Here is a 25,986-nt window from a genome sequence, read left to right as displayed (position 1 = left end):
TAACAACAATCAAATAATCCAATATTCTAAAAACATTTCATTATAAAAATTAATTAAAATCAAATTGATGGCAACCGTTAAGCAAAATTCTGTGCAGATTGCCAGAGGAGGGAGTCAGGCTGCGCCCTGACCAAAGGCCTGGTGGAACAGCTCTGTCTTGCAGGCCCTGCGGAAAGATGTCAAGTCTCGCAGGGCCCTAGTCTCTTGTGACAGAGCGTTCCACCAGATTGGAGCCGCAGCCGAAAAAGCCCTGGTTCTAGTTGAGGCCAGCCTAACCTCTCTGTGGCCTGGGACATTCAGGATGTTTTTATTTGCAGACCGTAAGTTCCTCTGTGGGACATACCAGGAGAGGCGGTCCCGTAGGTACGAGGGTTCTAGGCCGTATAGGGCTTTAAAGGTAGGGAATGACCTGTGTCCATGTGGATGCAGAAATGCTTGCAGACTGAATAGGCATTCCTTCCCCATCCTTGGATGGTCCTCAGCAGAGCACAGTGCAGTGCATATGCTATTTGCTCACTATAGGAGAGGACCCCCAGAGTCAATCGTGTGCATCCACCTGTTCCTCTCCTTACCAGGGCAGCCTGCATAGGTGGCTCATGATCTTCATGGATCTCTGTTCTGAATGCCATCATGCAGTGGGAAGGAAAAACAGCCAGGGCCATTGATCTTGAGTTCCAGGCTCAGTGCTGTATGTCCTAAACTGATAGAAGAACCAGATAGCAACCTCTTGCACTGCGTTCACAAAGGCAGAACATCAGCTGAACAACGAAAGGTTGATTTTGATACTTTGGCACACTCCAAAGGCTAGGGAATGGATCGGTTCACCTCGCTGGAAGAATCGTTTCACAAAGACAGCCAAGTCCCTGGGATCTTTGCAGAAAGTCCACCTCCCTGAGTAATTGTCTTGTCAATTTCTTGCCTAATGGGTGGCATTCAGAGGGTGTTGCTCTAAACTCATCATGCAGCCTAGCCAGCCATTTAAAGGGCAGCAGGCAAGGGGTGGGTGTGTTTGTCAAACATGCCAATGGAGGTGATGTATGTGCCCGGGAGGAAAAGTGCAGGAGAGGGCAGGACTCCTTTCTCTCTCTCCATCTCTCGGATGCTGAGATTGTGGAGATCAGGCCATGGCAGTCCAAAATGGGCCTGAAGTTCAAAAACCCAGGGATAAGTAATTGGGGGGTGGGGGGAAGAGGCGTACATTTGACTCCAACTCCAGCTCATAATAGGTGTTCCATCCATAGGAAGATGGATGTACCCAAGGACTACACTGTGATGCGACAGGCAACCTAACTTAAAGGTAAAGGGACCCCTGACCATTAGGTCCAGTCGTGGCCGACTCTGGGGTTGCAGCGTTCATCTTGCTTTATTGGCCGAGGGAGCCGGCGTACAGCTTCCGGGTCATGTGGCCAGTATGACTAAGCCGCTTCTGGCGAAACAGAACAGCGCACGGAAACTCCGTTTACCTTCCCACCGGAGCGGTACCTATTTGCACTTTGAGGTGCTTCCGAACTGCTAGGTTGGCAGGAGCAGGGACCGAGCAACCGGAGCTCATCCCATCGCAGGGATTCGAACCGCTGACCTTACTTCCAACCTAATATGCATAAGTTGTGATGGCTAAAAATACTCCCTTTCTACTTAAGAGCTATGGGTAACACAAACATGATTATGACTCCACCCCCCTGATATTTGTACTTACTTATTTGTGGCCAGAGTGACATGGTTACCATTCCTTGTTGGCTTCTCATACAGTTCCAGTGACCTCAAACTCGGGGAACTTGTGGCCCACTGGTTGTTACTGGACTACAACTCCCATCATGCCTGACTGTTGACCTTGCTGGCTGGGGTTGATGGGCATTGGAGTCTCCCAACACCTGGAGGCCCACAGATTTCTCATCCCTAATCTAAATCCAGCATTCACATGGGTCATGCTGGGCGGAAGCCCGCTGGTTCTGCTACACCTCTCTTGTGACTTTGTTCCCATAAATGTTATCCTCCTTTCCAGTTTTATGTTTGGCTCTGAGTAAAATGAAGCTTAGCATAATGGTCAACTGTAAATTACATTATAGCCACTTGCATGTTGCTGTTGTTTTATTTTTAAAAAGCATCAAAGGTATTTATAAACCATATTTTGATATAAGTTCATGATTTATTACTACTTTTTTATTTGTTAGGGGACGCGGGTGGCACTGTGGGTTAAATCACAGAGCCTAGGACTTGCCGATCAGAAGGTCAGCGGTTCGAATCCCCGCGACAGTGTGAGCTCCCGTTGCTCGATCCCAGCTCCTGCCAACCTAGCAGTTTGAAAGTACATCCAAGTGCAAGTAGATAAATAGGTACTGCTCTGGCGGGAAGGTAAATGGTGTTTCCATGCGCTGCTTTGGTTCGCCAGAAGCGGCTTAGTCATGCTGGCCACATGACCCGGAAGCTGTACGCCGGCTCCCTTGGCCAATAAAGCGAGATGAGCGTCGCAACCCCAGAGCCAGTCATGACTGGACCTAATGGTCAGGGGTCCCTTTACCTTTACTATTTATTTGTTACTGTATATTTGTTCCTATTTGTTTCATTTATATTTTGCCTTCCAAGGAACTCGAGGCTGCACTTTATTGTCACAACCCCTGTAAACTAGGCAAGGTTGAGAGACAATGGGGGTTTGAACCTGTCACCCACAGTCTTAGGATATGTTCACATTCCTGCTTACTCCAGACCCATAAAAGTTTAATTACACAATCCGCGTTCAGAGGATCAGTCACTCCATATCAGTCCTGTAGCTTGGTGAACACTGCTGTTTGATGCATCATTTCTTCAAACCGGCTTCCACCGGAAACCAGAGTAAGCAGTAGAGTGGTACCTCGGTTTACATACGCTTCAGATTACAGACGCTTCAGGTTACAGACTCCGCTAACCCAGAAATAGTACCTTGGGTTAAGAACTTTGCTTCAGGATGAGAACAGAAATCACGCAGCAACAGCGGGAGGCCCCATTAGCTAAAGTGGTGCTTCAGGTTAAGAACAGTTTCAGGTTAAGAATGCACCTCTGGAACGAATTAAGTTTTTAACCCGAGGTACCACTGTAATGTGAATATTCGAGACAGTCATTGTGCATGGGCAAATGGGCACTCGTGTCCATAGAGGACAACATGATGAATAGGAGTTCCAGGAAGATTGCAGGGGCAGGTAAACCAAAAAGGCCACACATATCATGAGAAGGCCTCTCTGACCTCAGACCAATTCAGGGGCTTGGGAACAGGCAGCCAGGTACACTTGCCCTGGGCCTCAGAGGGCTACGTTGGATGGGGGTGCCTGCCAGGGGCCAGCTGCTTTTGTCTTGGAGTTTATGACTTTATTCTAACAAGACTTCCACCCCAGGCCTCAGACAAGCTCTGCACAGGTGGCCTGGCCTGGCCTCTGATGTGAACATGGGTGTGATTGTAAGATTGTGAATGATTGTGTGTGCGTGTGTGTTGGGGAGGGGAGAATCGTTAAGGCTCAGATGGATGAAATTGACTTGAACCGTGAGCTGAATGTAAGCCAAATGAGTGTGCTGTTTTTTAAAGAGATGGATGTAAAATGGAACTCATGTCTTTTGGGACAATTCATTCCTTATAAAGATGAACTTTCACAGCTCTACTGCTGGAAAGGTGGGCTATATCATATTTTTCGCTCCATAAGACACACTTTTTCCTCCTAAAAAGTAAGGGGAAATGTCTGTGTGTCTTATGGAGCAAATGTGTGGTCCCTGGAGCCGAGTTGCTGAGGGCAAAAAGCAGATCGTTCTTTTTATTTTTATTTTTAGAAAGAGGGAAGGGGGTGTTGAAACAAAGCCGCTGAGCAGCTGATCGGCAAAGGATCGGGAGGGAGATAAGGGACTCTAGAGATAAAGGAGGCTGCCTGGGAGGGGGGAGATAAAAGCACATGGATCCTTGGGATTTTTGCATTGGGTCACCCCAAGTTCACCATCAGATCACATAGCATGTCCATGGCTACAACCTGCACCAAAAAAATCACCCATCCATTGTTTCGTGGGGCCACAATGGCACAAAAAGGTGGTTACAGAGCACGGATTCACATGGATTCTCAGGATTTTTGCATTGGACTACCCCAAACTCACCGTCGAATTACATGTCTGTGGCCACAGCATGAACCACAAAAATCATACATCCACTGTGTCATTCAGAATATTTTTTTTCTTGTTTTCCTCCTCTAAAAACTAGGTGCGTCTTATGGAGCGAAAAATACCGCAAGTGCAGAAATAATAAAAAAAATAAGCCAGCTAGGTTAAAATAGCTACATAAGCTTAGTCCACCTAAGTGTAATATTGACTAGACTAGGTGATGACTCTCCAGGGCAGGTCTAAGGCAGGGGTTTGTCTCACCATCACACAGTCCTCTTAACTGGAGATGATACAGAAGTAAGCTCTTTCTGCATGCAAAGTGTGTGCCCTTTCTCACTGAGCTGTGTTGCCCTCCCATGATATATATGGGCAAATTTCCACCTGGAGGGAAGAAGGGAAAGAGAAATGTTATCAAACACCCCTACCGTCTCCGCCCGTGTTTCATCTTCATGTCCTTTTTCAGTGTATGGGTACGAGAAGTGGGGGGTGGAAAGAGTAAATAAAAATACGATCGTGGATCTTCAATAAATATAAAAAAATATATATGAAGAAAAGCAGATGTAAAGCAGACTGACGAAATACACCGCCTATAAAACCTAGTTACTCATCCAAGAATGCTGAAATGATCATTGTCAGATATTTTTCTTGTTAACAAATGCTGAATGATCCTTTCACAGGTGTTGAGCACTTTGCAAATGTGATGCCCTTTAGGGAAGAGAAACTAAATAGGAAACAACTTGCTTCGTCATAAATTACATCTTTTCCTGACAGACAGTTTCTAAGATCAGTTTCACTTAGTGCAGCCCCTTTTTCTAGGGCGGAGTGCTGTTGCCTTTTTCAGATATCGGTGAGCAGTTCAGAACTGGAACCTTAGGCTCAGATAGAAGAGCTGAAATATCTTTGAGTTAGAAATTTCACAGATTAGGATTTTGAATTTTCCTGAGAGATGGAATAAGGTGAGTGGTGAGTCTGAAAAACCCCAGTTTCACTTTCAACTCAGCCACCTGGACAGTAGATGGCCTTCAAAAAGATCTTATTTGTTCTCAGCCTCCACTTCTCCAATACAGTGGTACCTTGGTTCTCAAACGTCTTGGAGCTCCAACAACTTGGAACCCAAACACTGCAAACCCGGAAGGAAGTGTTCTGGTTTGCAAACTGTTTTCAGAAGCCGAACGTGCTCTGATTTGAGTGCCACACTTCCGATTTGAGTGTTACACTGAGGTCTGTCTGTTTCTGCTATTTATTTTGCATTTTTGTAGCTCTTTTTTGTTTTTGTCACTGTGTGGGACCCAGTTCAGCTACTGATTGATTGATAGTTTGACTGCAGTACATTGTTTTTTGCTTTCATTTTATGGATCAGTGGTCTCATTAGATATTAAAATTATTGTTAAATTGCTGCTTTGGGGGTTGTTTTTTAAAGTCTGGAACAGATTAATCCATTTTGCATTACTTTCTATGGGAAAGCATGTCTTGGTTTTGGAATGCTTTGGTTTTGGAACCGACTTCCGGAATGGATTAAGTTTGAGAACCAAGTTACCACTGTATGGGGATAATCATACCAGCCTACCTTGAAGAGCTGTTCTGAGGGTTGAGGAAGAAGAAGAAGAAGAAGAAGAGGAGGAGGAGGAGGAGGAGGAGGAGGAGTTTGGATTTGATATCCTGCTTTATCACTACCCTAGGAGTCTCAAAGCGGCCAACATTCTCCTTTCCCTTCCTCCCCCACAACAAACACTCTGTGAGGTGAGTGAAGCTGAGAGAATTCAGAGAAGTGTGATTAGCCCAAGGTCACCCAGCAGCTGCATGTGGAGGAGCAGAGATGCAAACCTGGTTCACCAGATTACGAGACTACCGCTCTTAACCACTACACCACAGAGTGAATAAGTGTGAATCACTGTGAATGTTTGAAATAACATTGTTGTATGAAGGGCTGTCATGAAAGCCAGATTTCTGTGGTCAGTACTGCACCCGTAAAAGTTTAATCTCACAACCTCAACCCCTTCCCCACAGCTCCACAACATTTTGCAGTATTTGCAAGAACATGTGAAGAGCACTGCCAGGTTAGGGCCCACTCATTCAATTTAAGTTCCTAACAAGACTCTAGCTGTGTAGTGGTGAAAAAGCAGAGGCATAGGGTCCTTTTTCTTTATAGTTGTTCTTTTGAAGAGGAGACATGTCCACAGACAGTATGGCAATGATGCTAAATAGGCTAGCTTGGACTTGGAGGAAATAGCCTACAACATTAACAGACTCTCCAAGTGTCCCTACTTTCTAGGGACAGTCCCAGATTTATAGACGCTGTCTCGGTTTCTGCTTTGATCCCAGAATGTCTCGCTTTCCCTTAAGACATCCCCATTTTCATCAAAGAAATGTTGGAGGGTATGGAGTTCTGCGACCCCCAAGCCAAGGAAATAACTATCTATACAACCTTCAGAAGACATCTGAAGGCACACAAGATTTACCCACCCGGGAAGAATGGCAGATGAAGGTGATGGACTATATGGAACTGGCGGAAATGACTGGCAGAATCCGAGACTAGGGAGAAGAGTCAGTAGAAGAAGATTGGAAGAAATTTAAAGACTATCTACAGAAACACTGTAAAATTAAGGAATGCTAAAAGGATGTTGGAATGATGTAATGTGGCTTTTGCAGTAATGTTAATAGGGTTAAGGAAGAATGGATTGTAAACAGGTCAGAATGTAAAGTTACAATAAAGGTAAAGGTAAAGGTACACCTGCCCGTACGGGCCAGTCGTGTCCGACTCTAGGGTTGTGCGCCCATCTCACTCAAGAGGCCGGGGGCCAGCGCTGTCCGGAGACACTTCCGGGTCACGTGGCCAGTGTGACATCGCTGCTCTGGCGAGCCAGAGCCGCACACGGAAACACCGTTTACCTTCCCGCTAGTAAGCGGTCCCTATTTATCTACTTGCACCCGGGGATGCTTTCGAACTGCTAGGTTGGCAGGCGCTGGGACCGAGCAACGGGAGCGCACCCCGCCGCGGGGATTCGAACCGCCGACCTTTCGATCGGCAAGCCCTAGGCGCTGAGGCTTTTACCCACAGCGCCACCCGCGTCCCTAAAGTTACAATATATTAAGATAAATTAGTAAGATGAAAACAAGAATGGAAAGGATTTGCTGAAATAATCAATTGAATTAGAATACAAAAAAGGGAGGTGTGAGGAGGTCAAGGAAACAAATAAATGAAAGACAAGACAGGGAAAGATGGATTTCTTTTTAATTGTTTTTACTTTTTCTGTATTTTGTATTTTCTGTTTTTCTTTTTCTTTATTTTTGTAATTTTTTTTGAAACTTTAATAAATATTTTTTTTAAAAAAAAAAACAAACAGAAGGCATCTGAAGGCAGCCCTTTATAGGGAAGTTTTTTAATGTTTCATGTTTTATTAAGTTTATATATATGTTCGAAGCTGCCCAGAGTGATTGGGGCAACCCAGCCAGGTGGGCAGGGTATAAATAATAAAATTATTATCATTATCGAATAGGACCTCCTTATTTTCATTGGAGAAATGTTGGAGGGTATGGATTAATGGTGCTTTCAGTAGATCTCCCCCCTCCTCTTAAAACCAGGGAATCAAAGTCAAAGCTTTTATTTGTTTATTTATCCAGAGCTGTCACATCTAAGTCATGAATTAAGGAGAAAAATCACAAGTGTGGTTAATTCAGAATGTAAGCATGTGAAATAAACAATATATCCTCCGGGTAGTGGGAGCATTTGTGGGGTGTGGGTGGAGGGGAAGGAAGAAAGGAGTGTGTGTGTTTCAGATTGTCGCATCAGATATTTCATATAAAGTAAAATAAAATGAATCGTGCACAGGAATACCCTCTCCACGGTCCTCCCACACAGCCACAGGCTCTTTAATGTTGGTGTGTCTTCCCCGACTCTGCAGCTTGTAACCATTATAATAAGCAGGGCATTCTCTGCAGTCCACCCCAAGGCGAGCAGGTCCGTTCAGAAGAGCTGCCAAATTGTTAAGGGAGGGCTTCTGCCGTTGGTATAATAAGCCAAGCGACAGAGGCAGTTGTGGGAGGGATGCCATGCAGCCGAGCAGGCAGAAGGATGCTGGCGATTGGAACAAGGTCATCGGCAGGTCATCTTCACAGCATCCCTACGGGTACCACTTCGTCAGCAGCCTATCAGCTTCCAGCTGCTCTCCGATTGGCCGAGAGGGAGCGTCTGATCTCGTTCTCTTTCCAGCATCTGTCAGATGAAGGTGTGATGGATGGAGCCTACGCTACCTGCGCCCTGTGCCTGCCAGGCGCCTCTGACTGCCAGTCCTCTCTCCCATCTCCTCTCTCAAGCCCCCTCGCCTCCTCCACTACTGCTGTTATCAGTGCGATCATCTCAATGCGGAGGTATAGAAGCAGACAAAGCTGTTTGCCTTTTAGCCAGGGGTTAGATTGCTCTCTCTCTCTCTCTCTCTCTCTCTCTCTCTCTCTCTAACATTAAATACCAATTTTATTACTTCCTCATCATCACTTGCTCATCATCATTATTAACATTTTAAAGCCCAGATGCACTTTTCCTGCACTTTATACTGCAGGCAGAAAAAAAATACTAGGTTTGCTGGTTTGCACAGGGATTTGGCACTCTTAAAAGAGAACCTCTCCGTTCCCAAACACACACTTGTTCCAATCACATTTGAAGTGTATGCTTTATAAACAACACATGGGTGTACCTCTGAAAACGTAATGTGTGAATCATTCCCAAATGGGTCAGGATTGGGAAAGGGGAGGTGTAAGGAAACGTTTTGGAATCTTCTAATAACAAGGCAGTGATCATATAAGAGTTGCAGATCCATAAGTTTTGGAACTCCAGCGGGAGGTGGTGAAAACACTGAGATGTGGGACAAAGGACTGACAGAGATTAGATCATTACATCCTGTTTCTTTTTATTTATACTGTATTTACTATAAAAAGCAAAAACTTATTTATCCTGCCAGGCATTTGGAAGCTACTGATCGGCTCTATGCTGAATTGTAAGCTTTTGATGATTATTGGGCTTTTATGTCTTTTCCTTTGCTGTATTTTATGTTTTTTCCTGCTTTGGATGGTTGTCAGAAAAAGAGGTTATAAATATTTGGAATTAAAAAATATATGTATGTATTAATGCATCCACATTTGGGGATTTGGAGACTGCTGTGTAAGAGGGAGATTGTGAGGAGAGGAAGCATTTTATAAGCAGCAGGTTTATGAAAGGACATTTGCTCAATATTGAGGAGTGGTTTCAGCAGGAGATTTAGGAGGATATCCTCTTTTTATGAAATCCCTGTCTTTCCCCCCCTTTTTTTGGTAAGTCCCTTTAGGCAGAAAGACTCTCAGAGGTGTATTTCCTTTCAAGAGACACATGAGACTTTGCACAAACTTTTTGAATTGTTTGAATCTCCTTGCAAGTCTAGGGAATGCTCTCCTGTGGTTATGTTATGAAGCTGAGATGGTTCAGTGGTACTGTACTGCAAAAAGAGCTTTCTCAGAAGGCGATTCTCTGTTGATATTTGGACTGCAAATGACAGAGGCCCAGCCTTCTTTGGAACAAATTGTTACTCAAAACCAGTAGCCTTATAAAATTATCCAGGGTTACCAAATATCTCGTTTTACTGTTTCCTTTTGAAGTATAGTGCACTTTAGCACTTATTATTTTCTTACTACATTCTGTAACCAGTTTAGATTCATACACTACACCCTGTGTCTCAGGATGTGTAGATACTTAATTTTTTTATTACTTGTGTGAAATGATACAAATACTGAAGATGAGAAAATGAGACTTTGGGTATGTTCGTATTACCGCTTCCTCCGCATCCAGTGTGCTCTCTCGGCTATATTTTGAAGTCACATTCCCGTAATGTTTTGACTCCCAGATGTTTAACAATAGCTGTGTCTAAAAAATATTTCCTTTCTTCTTTCCCAAAAGTGGCTGCTGAAACTAAGAAGGCTTGGTGATGGTGGGGAACCAGAATAGGTACCATATTTTTCGCTCTATAAGACGCACCAGACCACAAGACGCACCTAGTTTTTGGAGGAGGAAAACAAGAAAAAAAATATTCTGAATCTCAGAAGCCAGAACAGCAAGAGGGATCACTGCGCAGTGAAAGCAGCAATCCCTCTTGCTGTTCTGGCTTCTGGGATAGCTGCGCAGCCTGCATTCGCTCCATAAGACGTACACACATTTCCCCTTACTTTTTAGGAGGGAAAAAGTGAGTCTTATAGAGCAAAAAATACGGTATTTTGCAAGGAAGTACTGTGAGCTCAGTTAGTGCTACAGCAGACACTCGGGTTGCGAACGTGATCCGTGAAGGAGGCACGTTCGCAACCCGCAGCATTTGCAACCTGCGACCCACGCATCTGCGCACGTGTGGGTCATGACTCGGAGCTTCTGTGCATGCGCAAAGCACAATTTAGCACTTCTGCGCAAGCGCCGAGACCTGGAAGTAACCCGTTCCGGTACTTTCGGGTTCAGCGCGGGGCGCAACACCAAATTCACACAACCCGAAGCATCTGTAGCCCAAGGTATGACTGTACTGAACACCTATTCCTGGACTGAGCATGTGATTAGAGGCACCATATTCCTTGAGTCTGTAGCAGTGGCGGAGGAAGGGGGGGTGCAGACCGCCCCGGGTGTCATCACTCAGGGAGGTGACAAAATGACACAAATATGAGTTGTTTTAAAAAAAAATAATTAAAAAATTGGGCTCTTGAAACTTTAAAGTTCAGTCAGAAAATGTAACGAAACGCGGCTGGCACTGGGCACCACACTGCGGGGGCCTGCAGAGTGCCCGAGCCACGTGTCTCTCCTGGGAGTGATGTGGTGGCTTGGGCACCTGCAGGCTCCACACTACCTCAAACAGCAGCGTGGGGCATGCGCCTGCCTACGGCCTCTCCCTCAGCTGCCCTACAGCTAAGGGGGAGGTGGTGGAGAGGCTCCACACATTGCGCCCTGCCCCCATGGGCGGTTCACCCCGCCCCTGGCTGGGTGTGGGCCACACTCGGCACCCAAGCGGCTAGCTCCGTCGCTGGTCTGTAGTCCCCCTCCCCAAACCTGGCTCCAGTTTTGGATCTTACAGTTCTAGCAGAAATAAAAGTTGATCTCGCAGGCTTGAAGTGCGCCCACTTTAGTACATAAAGCAGCTAAGTGCATTCACACTAACTCCTTTGTAGCACAGAAATAATTTTTCTCAATTTGCAATTGCTTGTGTTCATCCTCAACATGTTGCTTTCAATCTAAATCTCGGCCTGGATCTTGCCATTCACACAGGTGGGTGTGCTTACTTGATGTGCATTTGAGAGCACTCCCACTGACTAGGTTAGCCTTTTCCTCCCTGCAGACGCCACAGTAAATGATGAAGGAAGTGGTGGCTGTGTTCTTGGTGTACACCTGCCCACCATATCATTGGGCAAGTGTAGACACACACATACACCGTTGTCAGGACCACTCACATCTGTTTGCATCTGTTTTCAAATGAGCACACTGTAGGGTAATGCAGACTGAACCTGCAATGAGCTTTTATTTCTGGAATGGAAACAGTTTCTCCAGAATCACTTTCCAGGGCAAAAAAATATGCAGTACAGTGGTACCTCGGGTTAAGTACTTAATTCGTTCCAGAGGTCCATTCTTAACCTGAAACTGTTCTTAACCTGAAGCACCACTTTAGCTAATGGGGCCTCCTGCTGCTGCTGTGCTGCTGGAGCCTGATTTCTGTTCTTATCCTGAAGCAAAGTTCTTAACCTGAAGCACTATTTCTGGGTTAGCAGTGTGTAACCTGAAGCGTATGTAACCCGAGATGCCACTGTAGAACTAAGTTGTGTGTGGACTACGTAAGAAAAACCCCCAAGTACCCAGTTTCCATTGACTTTACTCTGAACTGTTCTGGGTACACAGCCACAGGCTCAGTCGATCATCTCCTCCTGTGCCACAGGAATAGTGATGCTGACCTATTTTATAAGGTTGTTTTGAGGAGTACAAAGGTCACGTATGTTAAGTACACACAGCTGCTTTTTTCCACATTCACCCTGCTACCACACCTTCTGCTGTTTTATTACTTCTCCCTCTCCCTCCTCTGTTCTCTCCTCCGACCTCTTTAAATATCAGCTGTAGGCTCTGCAGGATGGGAATCTGTATATCACTCATACTGCTCAGTAAAACATCATGTACACTGACAGATATCTATGTATGTGCGTGCATGTGTGTGATTTTGGAAAGATGACTGCTGGTAATGATCATTACGATTATCTATCTGCTGCTACCTGTTTCCACATTGCTATAGGTCTGCAATGAAATTGTTTTGAGTGCCAGCAATGTGTTAGGCACTGTACAGAATATAGACCCTGCATTGCTGCAGTCTGCATTGAAAAGCGAAGACAGGGATGGAGTGAGGTCAATGAGTAGCAGGTTAAATGGTGGATCAGTCACTTGAATGACAATGGGGATGCATGGACAGAGCAAGGCCAAGACTGCAATCCTACACTAATTTTGTTGTTGTTTAGTCGTGTCCGACTCTTCGTGACCCCATGGACCAGAGCACGCCAGGCACTCCTGTCCTCCACTGCCTCCCGCAGTTTGGTCAAACTCATGTTGGTAGCTTCGAGAACACTGTCCAGCCATCTCCTCCTCTGTCGTCCCCTTCTCCTTGTGCCCTCCATCTTTCCCAACATCAGGGTCTTTTCCAGGCAGCCTTCTCTTCTCATGAGGTGGCCAAAGTATGGGAGCCTCAGCTTCAGGATCTGTCCTTCCAGTGAGCACCCAGGGCTGATTTCCTTAAGAATGGATAGGTTTGATCTTCTTGCAGTCCATGGGACTCTCAGGAGTCTCCTCCAGCACCATAATTCAAAAGCATCAATTCTTCGGCGATCAGCCTCCTTTTTTATGGTCCAGCTCTTACTTCCATACATCATCTACTGGGAAAACCATAGCTTTAACTATATGGGCCCACTGAACTCAATGGCATTTCTTTTCTGAGCAGACCTGCATTGGATCACACTGTTGGGGTGTTTGGGACCAGGGCTGTGGTTGCTGAGAAGGCTCCTGAAGGCCAGAAGCATCCCTTCGCTCAACCACGCCAAAGTCCGTCAAATTCCCGGTTTCAGCACCAGCCCTCACCCAACCCTCGCCTTCCCCGCCATGTCTCCGGAAGAGTTACTGGTGGTCCTCCTCTTTCTGCCTCATGTACTTTCACTGTACATGGTTAATATCCAATTATAAACCTATCGCCCATTCATTTTGTTTAATGTTTTCCCGGAGCCATCTGAGCTAGTTGCCGTCACCACCTCTTGCGGTGGCGAATAAGTTAATTATGTGTTGTGTGAACAAGTGCTTCCTTTTGTCAGGAGGAATCGCACGGGGTGGGGAGCCTGATGAATGGAGAGTGGAGGCAGCCTAGGATAGGGGAGGGAGAGAGTCAGAAAGCGACCCTGTTCGGAGATGAGCTTGCTGGCTGGGTACAGTGGTACCTCGGGTTACATACGCTTCAGGTTACAGACTCCGCTAACCCAGAAATAGTACCTCGGGTTAAGAACTTTGCTTCAGGATGAGACCAGAAATTGTGCTCTGGTGGTGTGGCGGCAGTGGGAGGCCCCAGTAGCTAAAGTCGTTCTTCAGATGAAGAACAGTTTCACATTAAGAACGGACCTCCGGAACAAATTAAGTACTTAACCCGAGATACCACTGTGTAAAGGTAAAGGGACCCCTGACCATGAGGTCCAGTTGTGACCAACTCTGGGGTTGCGGCGCTCATCTTGCTTTATTGGCCGAGGGAGCCAGCGTACAGCTTCCGGGTCATGTGGCCAGCATGACTAAGCTGCTTCTGGCGAACCAGAGCAGTGCACGGAAACACTGTTTACCTTCCCGCCAGAGAGATACCTATTTATCTACTTGCACTTTGACGTGATTTTGAACTGCTAGGTTGGCAGGAGCAGGGACCGAGCAACGGGAACTCACTCCATCGTGGGGATTCGAACCGCCGATCACCTAGGCTCTGTGGTTTAACCCACAGCACCACCCACGTCCCATTGCTGTCTGGGTACCTGCATGGAAAGAACATCAGAGAGGGCGGGGAGAGTTTGAAACCGAAGTGTGCTTGGCCCTGTGTCTCAACTATCATGCCATTTTCATTTTATTTTTTGCTGCTTTTGATCAGTTGTGTGTGCAGGCAGAAATCCATCAGGTGAAGCAAGGAGAGGTGGGGAGCTTCACCTCCCGGATGTGCTTTGCCATGCAGCTTTTAAAAAGGCATAGGAGAGAGTAAGAAAATTGGCCTCCTGTCACGAGTATCCTTGGGGGTGGGTGCACAGAATTGATGCTGCACCTGGTGGGACAGCCTTGCTCACCCCTGTGTGGTTTCTCTGTCCATCTTCTGCTTATGAGTGCTGGCCCTTGAACACTGATTGTGTGTGTGTGTTTGCACACCCCCCCTTGCATGTGTTTTATTCTGCTGGGAGGCTCATCCCAGTTTCCTGGAGAGACTGTAGCAGTTGGAGCGAAGGCTCCCTGGCTCACAGCTGTATAAAGGAGGTAGACAGATGGGGCAGGCAAGAGCTCATCTATCATGCCACTGTCCCTAGAGTGAAATTGCCAGCATGGGTACCGTGAGCCAACCTTGATACATGCACACATGACACAGCTGTGCAGATCGGAAAGCAAGCTTTGTGCTAGCTATTGCAACCAGGATGTGGGTTCGGTTTAAAAAGAGAGAGAGAAAAAAAAAATCTGGCCACATTCAACAGAATGTGTTAAGAGGAAACATCATTATTTTTTTGCATTGATTGCCCTCGAAACAAACCTACTGTCCAGTCTGTTTTGCAGCAGACTTCCGCTTGACATTTCTCCCACCAATGAAATTTTAATCCAAAATGCTAGGTCGTTTATGCCTTGCCCCCCGCCCAGTTCATGGACAATCCAATCTGTAATCAGGTTAGGGTGAAGGACTTGGATTTAAGCTGAGCTGTAGCGAGATTGATTTTAGTCAGACTAAAGTAGCTGAATTGTGACTTGCGTCGTTGCAAGAGCGGGAGGAGGGAATTAGCTGCCATCTTGATTGTGCCTTGTGATCAGTGCTTTGAGTATATATGGAAATAAAGTGTTAAACACAAAGCCTATTATTTTTTTGCTGAAAGTTTTTTCTTTTGCGGAGAAGAGGGGTGTGCAGTGAGGAAGGAAAAATCAAGAGTAGACACATTTTTCAAGGAATCAGCCAAAGTTAACCATTGTGCAGAGCAATGGTATGCTAGTCTACTCGGAAGTAAGTCCTGTTGAGTTCAGTAGGATTTACTCCCAGCTAAGTCTTCAGCCTTCAAGGTTTACTGAGTTCAGTGGAAGAGTGAAACACATGTTTCAGCTTCTCCCACTGAAATCACAGCGCTTACCAGATTTAACTTTGGCTAGATTATGTGCATTGTATTTAAAGCACTGCAGGCAAGAACTATCAATATTGTTTCGTAGTAAATGCAAAAGAGACAATGCCATGGAGGGGGGGGGGGCGGGAAAACTAAAGAAAAATGAAGAGATTAAAGGACTTCCAGCTCTCTCTTCTGCAGGTGCATATAATAGTCATTCATAATAATAATAATAATAATAATAATAATAATAATAATAATAATAATAATAATTTATTTGTACCCCGTCCATCTGGTTGGGTTTCCCCAGCCACTCTGGCAGCTTCCAACGAAACACTAAAATACAATAACCTATTAAACATTAAAAGCTTCCCTAAACAGGGCTGCCTTCAGATGTCTTCTAAAAGTCTGGTAGCTGTTTTTCTCTTTGACATCTGGTGGGAGGGCGTTCCACAGAGCGGGTGCCACTACGGAGAAGGCCCTCTGCCTGGTTCCCTGTAACTTGGCTTATTGCAGCGAGGGAACCGCCAGAAGGCCCTCGGCGCAGGACCTCAGAACGATGGAGGTGGAGACGCTCCTTCAGGTATACTGGGCCGAGGCCATTTAGGGCTTTAAAGGTCAGCACCAACACTTTGAATCGTGCTCAGAAACGTACTGGGAGCCAGTGTAGGTCTTTCAGGACCGGTGTTATGTGGTCTCAGTGGCCGCCCCCAGTCACCAGTCTAGCTGCCGCATTCTGGATTAGTTCAAAGGTAACCCCACAGAGAGCACATTAAAACCCAACCATTCCATCGTCTATAAACCAGTATTATTTCAATCTTCAAATCCCGATATTACCAGTTCATTTTCTCTTTCACGCTAAAAGTCCGTGAGAAATTTCCAATCCTTAACAAATGTCAGTAAAAGGTATTCCAGCTCTTGATGCCATAGGAAGCATTTTGTTCTGTACTTCGTGAAGTTGCCCCTGCACGATATGTTTGCTCCAGGCCTGTTACTCTGGGAAGTATAGAATCTGGACATGAAGGCAACAGCCCTCCTCTGTTGTCTACAACATTTGGTATGCAGAGGTATTGTGCCTCTGAACATAGAGGGTCAGTCTCCCAATTTACCTATCGTCACCATCTTTAATTAGAGAACTCAAGGCCCAGGTCAATTTTGATCAGCATCTCTTATGAGCTTCAGTGCTGTTGCACTCGGGTCCTGCCTGCAGAAGGCATTTTGTTGGCCAATCTGAGAGCAGTACTGGACTAGACGGGTCTTTGATCTGATTCCCCAGGCTCTTAGGTCCTTAAGCTTCTGCCTCCCACCAATATTGCCCCCCCCCGTCATGCCTTTCCCAGCTCCCTCCGATGGCCTCCCTTCCTCCTTCTGCCGCAGCCACCATGTGATCTTTACAAGGTAGAAAATGGCCATGAAGCTCAAACTGTTGGTGGATGGAGGATTTATTATATTCAAGTGTACCGCCTGACCCGTTTCGACAAAACGTCTTCCCGAAGGGTGACTGTAAATACCAATAAACGCATCATAAAATTAATGTACAAACAACATCATCACTCAAGGAAATCATTCATAAAAAAGCAAAGTTCAAAGTGTATCAAATAAAGGACTATTATGCATATATTGATATTTACAGTTGCCCTCGAGAAAGACATTTTGTTGTAGCACGTTTTGAGCAATACACTTTTTTTTGGTAATAAATTCTGTGTTACCAGTTTGAAATTCACCTCTTGTTGATGATGACAATGATGAGTCTTTTTTCTTTTTCTTTTCCTGCTTTTGGAGGGGGCATTTCTGGTGCTGTATCTGCATGTAAGGTAAGGTAAAGGGACCCCTGACCATTAGGTCCAGTCATGGCCGACTCTGGGGTTGCGGCGCTCATCTTGCTTTATTGGCCGAGGGAGCCAGCGTACAGCTTCCGGGTCATGTGGCCAGCATGACTAAGCCGCTTCTGGCGAACCAGAGCAGCACACGGAAATGCCATTTACCTTCCCGCCAGAGTGGTACCTATTTATCTACTTGCACTCTGAGGTGCTTTCAAACTGCTAGGTTGGCAGGAGCAGGGACTGAGCAACGGGAGCTCACCCCATGGCGGGGATTTGAACCGCCAACCTTCTGACTGGCAAGGCCTAGGCTCTGTGGTTTAACCCACTGCGCCACCCGCGCCCCTTGTATCTGCATGTAGCAGCCATTATTAACACTCTTAATCTGGAATAACACAAAAGGAACATGCTGGCCGTAGCAAGGAAGCCAAAAGCAGGTAGGACCAGACCTAAGGGCACCCAATGACCACTCAGAGAATGGCAGGTGATGGAAGATGGCAACATATCTGGGCTGACATGAAGATGCCAGGGCCCACCAGAGCTTATCCTAGTCATCAGTTCAATAGGATCCCTTGGTCTTATTTTTCAAACAGTTGGGAGCTTGCGTGTTGGGCAGATATCGGTTGGGCACAGATTTGTTAACAGATGCTCACTTTATTATTGTTTCCCTTAAAACAGCCTTTCTCAACCTTACGTCCCCGGATGTTATTGGACTACAGCTCCCATCATCCCTGACCACTGGTCTTGGTAGCTAAGGAAGATGGGAGTTGTAGTTTGACAACATGTGGTGCTCCAAAGGTGAGAAAAGCTACATTTTAAGGGGATTGGTTGTTGCTGTTTTTTAGATCACATAGTGCCTAGAAATATAGGGACTCCTGAAAAATAATACGTAGATTTCTTGTCATCTCAACACAACACATGGGGGGGGGATGATTGCCCCCCCAACCTTCTTAAATGGCATTGCTGGCCATACTGCAAATGGTAGCACCATGGCTAAATGGTTGATACAATGAAATAAAGTATTCTTTTGTTTACTTTTGAGTTTGGATATTTAAGTGCCTGTTCTCCCAGTGGCTAACCGAATGACTATGGGCAGGCCATGAGCTCGACCTATGCCCTCTCCGCAAGCAAGTCCATTCAACTGGTATTCATATGCATAGCAAATGTTGTCAAGATGGGTTGCGGCTGCTAAAATCTGGAGGAAGCCCACCCATCACTTGCAACAGTTCCCCCCTGTTAGCTGTGCAACTGATTGTTGATATGGCACATGCCAGCAGATGGCGCTGCCGCACACAGCCATCCAAGTCCATGGTGCTGGAGCAACGGTTCAGTATTGGGGTTGCATGCCGTTGCCCTATGCGTTTGGATCGTGGAGAGTCAAGCATAGTGTTGTTGTTCAGTCGTTTAGTTGTGTCCGACTCTTTGTGACCCCATGGACCAGAGCACGCCAGGCTCTCCTGTCTTCCACTGCTTCCCGCAGTTTGGTCAAACTCATGCTGATAGCTTCGAGAACACTGTCCAACCATCTCGTCCTCTGTCGTCCCCTTCTCCTTGTGCCCTCCATCTTTCCCAACATCAGGGTCGTTTCCAGGGAGTCTTCTCTTCTCATGAGGTAGCCAAAGTATTGGAGCCTCAGCTTCAGGATCTGTCCTTCCAGTGAGCACTCAGGGCTGATTTCCTTCAGAATGGATAGGTTTGATCTTCTTGCAGTCCATTGGACTCTCAAGAGCATAGTATGCTGCCTTAAAACTGGTCACACTGCTAGCCCGTCTAGTTGAATACTGCCTAAATTGACTGGCGGGGGCTCCCCAGGGTGTTGGATAGACAGAGGTTCCTGTCCCATCACATGCTTCCTGACCTTTTCTACTGGAAATGTCAAATGGGACCTTCTGCATGAAAAACATGTTCTCTGCTACGAGCTGAGCTAGACAGGGCTTGTGTAGATGAGGGAAGTTTGGCATGTGCACCTTGTCACTGTGTCCTTGAAGTTGTGGTGTGGGCACTATCTTGTCTCCAATGCTATTTAATATGGATAGGAAGCTGTTGGGAGTAGTCAAGATGTCAGCAGCATGCTGATGACCTCCAGTTTTCTCTCTGTTACATGTGAATCAGGAAGGGCCATAACATGACCTATAACCCATGCCTGGATGGTGTGATGGGTTGGATGACGGCCAAGAAACTGAGACTAAATAAGATAGAGACTCTGTGGGTGAGATGTCTCTGCGTCTGAGAACTGGGGAGCTTGCCTGTTCTGCATGTGATTGCACTCCCTCTGAAGTAAACGGGAGGAAAAGCACAGTTGTTTTTGAAGTAATATACAGTTGCTGACACATACTTGTGTGCATGAAAGGGTTAATCTGAGCCCTGAGCTCAAGTTGCCACTGGGTAGATCTTAGCAGACTCCTAGCAGACTCTGCTTCCCCCACTTTCTGTCTCTCTTGTCTCTCTTCCTTTAACAAGAAGGAGCTGCAGCATGTGCTAACTCTTTTATGAAAGAGTAAAGAATCACTCCCAAACCTCTCTCTCAAGCAGTCTTCACACCTCAGATTCAGTTGTCTCAAGACATGTTCTGAAGGATCCATGAAGGATTACCTTAGAAAAACCTTTGCCAACCTGGTTCCCTCCAGGTGTTGTTGAACCACAACTCCCATCACCCCCAGCTAACATGGCTGTTGTTGAACTATATCTCTCTCATCATTCCTTGCCAGTATGGATGTGTTGGCTGGGGATGATGGGCGCTGTAGTCCAACAACATCTGGAGGGCACCAGTTTGGCGTAGGCTGGCTCTTAGCATGGGTTTCCATTGTGGTGCCCATGGGCACACGCATCTGCAGGGGCCCTCCCTGATGTTCACAGGGTCCCATTCACCCTGCTGAAATCAGGCTTGAAAGAAACCTTCTGTAGACGATAAAAGGCTTTCTCCTCCAAGTCCAATAATGGCACAATACCATTTCAGGGGGTTTACAGCTGGGACAGGGGGAAGAGGTTTGGTGCATGGGTGCCCAGGACAGTTTCTCTGATTTGCAAATGGGATAGGCCCTAAAAGCTTAGACCCCTGGCTTAGAGCCCCTGGGAATTCTGCTCCCCTCCCGACAGCCAGGTGTTCCTGATGTCCTGGGCAGACCTTGCTTTGTCCTTTAGAGAAGTCAATCTTGGAAAGGCTATAATGATTTCCCCATCAGCTGGGCAAAAGAGATCAAAAGAACCCACTTGCAGACCTGTATGAGAACATAGGAAGCCTTTGCAATGTAATCTCCAACTATTCCTGTTCCCCCCTTCCACTGGGCAATGCTGCTCAGAAGCCTTGTTAACCAAAGAGGAGTGAGTAGGTGAATACCTCTGATTCCAGAGCTGTGGCAGTTAGGTTTATGTTTCATCTAATGCTCTTCCATGAAACACCTGCCCTTAGAATCAAAAGAAAGCCTTGGATAGCATCCAGCAAGCTAAGGGGCTGAAGATGGCCCAATGCCCAGATTTAGCACTCCAGCCAGAGTGTGTGTGCGCGCGTTCTGTTGGCAACGATTTTTATTTTTATTTTATCATCAGAAACGGAGCCGAGGCAAAACGAAATCAGCAGAAAAGGCCATTGCATTGTAATGTGATCGTGACCATGTTAAAGGCAATGCTCATTCCCAAAGCAGGGCTGTCTTTTGATCTGATCATTTGGGGCAGAACATTTTGTGCCGGTCTTGTTGTCCTGTGTTTGTGCATGGCCTTTGACCCTGCCAATGTGCTCCCAGTTACCGTTTTGAGAAAACACAAGCGTACGCGCCATCAAGACTGCCTGACAGCTTGCAAATAGCCTGCAGTAAAGAGTCCTTTCCAGAAGGAAAGAAAATAAATTAAATAAAGCAAATGCCACTTTTATGGTGTTGTTTTCTTGAGCTTTGTTGATGTGGATCTTCTAAGCAAAATGGTGAAGGCATTTCTTGGGAGAAAGAATAGGAGGCACCAACCCAACATGCTGGCTGCCTGGGGCACCACAGATGATGGGCATTATTTTTCTTGAGAATACCTGCAAACAGTTGGGGCAGTCCATAAGGTCTTCCTCCCAAGAACAAAGAGAGCCAGAGGAGAAATAATCACCAGATACTAACTGAAGGCAGGGCAGGATTAGGGAACAGACAACAGATCTCCAAGAGATTGGACCAGGGTGTGGCATTGATGCCTAAGCAGATCAACAGCTGTAGCCTAGCATCTTTTTGAGACACCAGGTTTCGTTGGTGGGAAGCCACCATGGAGGTCTCTGCTCTGGCCACCAAAAGTGTGGGAAAGGGAGACTCTATCTAAAACAGTATCCCCACTAAATGGGGCATTTATGTGGGAGGAGGAAGCAGCAGCACTGGGCTAGCAATGGGCCTGATTCAGGCATCTCTACTGCACCAGCCTGGAAGGGGCATAGCAAAAAATGAGGCAAAACTGCCATGCCTTTATCTCCTGGTTGCTGTTGAGTAGCAGGGCTTTGGGTATGGTGGTGGTTCTGCCTTTCTTTTCTGCTTTGCTGCTCCAAGACCAGGAGTTCAGATTCTAGGGCTTTAGCTAACTTACCAATTGGTATTTAAGTTGATTGGCAAAGAACAGATTCAACAGAGAATCCTGCCAGCTTGCTATGGTCGTGTGTATGTTTGTGTTTCTGCTTTTATCCAGCTCATCTTAAAAATAAAGTTCTCTTTTCCATCAAGCACAGTGGGAGGGAGCTAACTACCGGTATGTTAGCTCCAAGGCAGGCATAGTTCAAGACCTATGACGAGACGAGGAGCAACAGGAAGGCTGGTGTGGTACAAAATGCATGGGCAGAAGCATTGGATTGGCTCTGCTGGTGCATTAGCACTATGCCAACCTACCCTCTGCCTCTCTCCTCCCTTTCTTGGATAGCAACAGTGACCCACCCACCAGGAGGCTAGCACAGTGGCTCTGCTCTCCCCACCTAGACCAGCCACAGCTGGGTGTGTCTAAGGAACAAGGTAGCTCTGAATCCATGACACCCTGGAATACCCCATTCCTGACCCCACCATGTGTGGAGAACCAGTGGTTGGTCAGCAATGGCACAGTTTTCCATTGCCACACTGGAAGGCTCCTACCCTAGGACCTCCCCTCTTCTCCCAAGGAGACGGTGGTTTGCAGTGTTCAGTGATCTCTCAGCCAAGGATTCAAGCTCATTAAAGACTGCAGCCTCACTCTTTACCATTTGCTATTCTTTAATATGTCTCAGTGGCCAGAATTCCCCTCCCCTTTCCAATTGTCTCCATTGTCTCCTCTGTCTTTGAAAAGAATGGAGTTCTAATTTCCTGGAAACCACGGCTGTAATTAATTTCCGCCCACCTTTTCGTTGATGTTTCAGAAGCACAAAAGGAATGTTTCTCAGGTGCAGGAATGCATTTGCTGGATGCTGTTTCTTTCGAGGGGAAAGGGAGACTCATAAGTCAGGCTAGTAGCTGTGGCAGTCTCCCGGCTGCAGACATCGTATTGGCCAAGGAAATGGAGAAACCATCAAGCCAAAAGATTACATCAGCCTAATCAGCAAAAGGGCAAAAGTGACGGGATTTCTGAACCTTGGGATTTGTTAAGATTGCTGATGCCATCACAATAATAAGTTATCTGTGCCCACGTAAACCATTATTCTTAATATTATATTTCTTAGAAAAAACTATAAACCACTTTATCAAACTGTATCTCTCTCTAAGCGGTGTACATAAAATATATACCAAATATGGGGTAGAATGCACAAGATTAGAACTAACCATTTGCTCATTTGCATGCTTTAACTCATATATTAGTTGTTAAGAATTGTGCATTGCGACATTTAACTGTGTTCTGATCCTCACCTCTTCTATACATCCTTTTGCCTTGGGAGTTACTATTTTTAAGGGGGTCATTCTCCAGTACTCATTTCTGAACGGCTGTGTCTATGGACCAAGAAGGTGGCTGTCACAGAGCTATGGAACTTCCATCACCTTGAGACCCTCCAAAGCCAGAACTTGAATACTTTCAGAACATATTGTTGGGAGTGTGGATGAAGGTAGCTTTCTAGGCATGGCTGCCTGTAGTAGCTGTCATAAGTGGTGGCTTACTACAGGTACTGGGAGGCTTCCTTATAGGTGATGACTTCTTAAGAGGAGAAGGGTGATTCTGGCATCACGTTTGGTTCTGATTCAGAAATTTCAGCTCTTTTATCCCGTTCATTGGGTGAGTTGTGTACAAAGCAAATTGCTGCCCAAAAGAGCATGCTCCGTGCTGCTCTCTTGACAGCCACATGTCCCAGAAGGTCTTGGGAATGATGTGCTGCAGCATGATGTAACATTGTTCCCAAGGAAGTGTGGACAGTGGCAGGCTGCAGAGAGATAATTCTGTCTGCCCCCCACTTCTGCCGCCCCCAAGAAACCAGCAAGAAATCTGCCTTCATTTCCATGGGGAAATTGTGTGTCAGATTTTGTTCCAAAAAACGCTATTCCCTTTTCTTGCTCTAAATTCCCAACTCCTGCTTCAAGCGGCCAATCTCCCTGAAGGCACCTTGTCATTTGCATTCAATGATGCCTGTCTTAGTCCACTGACCTGTTGAACCCTCTGATTGATTCCTCACTGGCTTTCCTTGGACTTCGCCTGTGCAGGATCAGCCCTAAGGTCTTCTCCAAACACTGTTTCAACCTGCCAGAGGAAAAATCAGATCCATTGTTTTAGCATGGGGCTGGAGGACCCTTTCCTTTCTCTTCTGTCTTATTGTTTTACCGCCTTCCATCCTTCCTCGCCTCCTTTCAACCCCATCCTTCCTGCAACATTTTGGCTGTCATCATGGAATTGGAGCCTCTTGTAGTTCCCATTATTATGCTCCCCTTCCTAATTTGTGTAGTCTCTGGTTGTGGTTGATAGGAACGACGTCTGCGTGGGATTTATGAACAGGGCGCTCAGCCCCCAGTCGGGCTTTGTATGTTATGTTCCCCACTGAAATTGCAGAGCCCATTCCCCCCCCCAACAAAAAAGAGAGAGAAATGCTTAGATTTATTTTTATATCCATTCTGCGATAGCAATGATGACCCTGGTGCAGCGTGGGATATATCCCAGGGAGTAATGACCGGCTGGGGTTAATGGTCCATGTGTGCTCCTTCGTCTATCAGATCCTCCCAGCTGGTCATTCGTTCCCGGGAAATACCTGGGCGCGTAGATCATTAGGCCTTTAATTCCACCGCATTTTTCACGAGGGCGCGTTAGCTGTGCCAAAGGCCCCCGGAATAATAAGCACGGCCTTCTGTGTCACGCCGAAGGTGCTTGGGAAACAGAGAGGCTGGGATGCACGCAGGCTGTTCCCAAAGCTCTCGTTGACTCGTGGTAGGAGCTCGGGCAAGCCGTTTGAACTCCCTGGGCCTCCGTTTCTCAGCCCCTAATACCGCGATAATTCACAGGCTGCAGGGCCGGGGGGAACCACGAGGAACGTAGAACCTGACCTCCTGAAGAGCACAGGCTGTAGATTTCATCCGGTTACTCCCACATAGACCGCTTGACACCTTGCCGCTCAGCTAGTGCAAAACCTTTGAGAAATTGGAAAGTGCATGTGTGTGTGTGCGTGTGTGGGGAGCGATTCTGCTAGGTTGGCAGGAGCAGGGACCGAGCAACGGGAGCTCACCTCGTCACGGGGATTCGAACCACCAACTTTCTGATCAGCAAGTTCTAGGCTCTGTGGTGTAACCCACAGCGCCACCCGCGTCTCTCTACCAAGGGGGGAGGGGTGGCCAAAAAAAGTTTAGGAACCACTGTGTGGCCCAGTAGAAGGAGAACTATACAGCCAGAGCGATTGGGATTCCATTTCCCAGCATGCAGTAGCCTCTCGGGTCCAAGTGCTAAGTGGATGGCTGCATACTTGTGTCTTTAGAAAATGCACTTCTGCCCCCATCCCACAGAAAGTCAGTAGTGACGGGGGTCCATTTATTCATTCATTTTAGAAAACCTATACCACGCATTTCCAATGCATTTGCATTTGCCTAGGGTGACGTATAGCCAAACAATCCCTTAAAAGAAATAAAACAACAGTAGAAAAATGAAAACTGGCACTGTACGAAGGCATTTCCAACATTTCTCTGATGAAATAATAATAATAATAATAATAATAATAATAATAATAATAATAATAATAATAATTGGATTGCCCCAGCCACTCTGTGCAGCTTTCAACTTATATAAAAACATAATAAAAGATTAAACATGAAAAAACTTCCCTATGCAGGGCTGCCTTCAGATGGCTCGAGCGTGGAATAACTCCATACCCTCCAATATTTCTCTGATAAAAATAGGGACGTCCTAAGGAAAAGCGGGATATTCTGGGATCAGATCAGAAACTCAGGACGGTTTCTGTAAATCCAGGACTGTCCCTGGAAAATAGGGACACCTGGAGGGTCTGTGAAGGTCCACCACCTACAGATCATCTGCCTGCCATGATAGAAGCTTTTTGGAACAGGGCCGTTTCACCCAATCTGTGAAAAACAACAGGAGAGGAAGCCCAATGTGTCTCTTGGGCTAAGGTATTCCGCAATCTGGGTGCAGCCACCAAGAGGGCCCTGTCTCTCATTCTGACTGATCTCAGCCACTGACTGATCACAACTCAGCTACAGGTAGAACACAGAGAAGGGACTTTCCAGTGGAACATAGGGAACAAGCAGGCTGGTACAGCTTATCCCTCAGGTATCCCAAACCCAAGGTAATCACTCATTCTTTGAATTGTGCCTGGAAC

General features: G+C 46.4%; 1 long non-coding RNA gene across 1 annotated transcript in view; it reads left to right on the top strand.

Moving 5' to 3' along the window:
* The window catches only part of LOC310839989, a 265,711-nt gene extending 248,258 nt beyond the window's left edge, over positions 1-17,453 (top strand). The window contains exon 3 of the long non-coding RNA XR_014561728.1: positions 17,353-17,453. This is a non-coding gene — a long non-coding RNA (uncharacterized lncRNA). The remainder of the gene's footprint in view (positions 1-17,352) is intronic.
* The last annotated feature ends 8,533 nt before the right edge of the window (positions 17,454-25,986 follow it).

This window comes from Podarcis gaigeae (assembly GCF_964106915.1).
Source record: "Podarcis gaigeae genome assembly, chromosome: 2".
NCBI lineage: Eukaryota > Metazoa > Chordata > Lepidosauria > Squamata > Lacertidae > Podarcis > Podarcis gaigeae.
The sequence above is the reverse complement of the archived record's forward strand: the minus strand, read 5'-3'. Positions and strand labels throughout refer to the sequence as shown.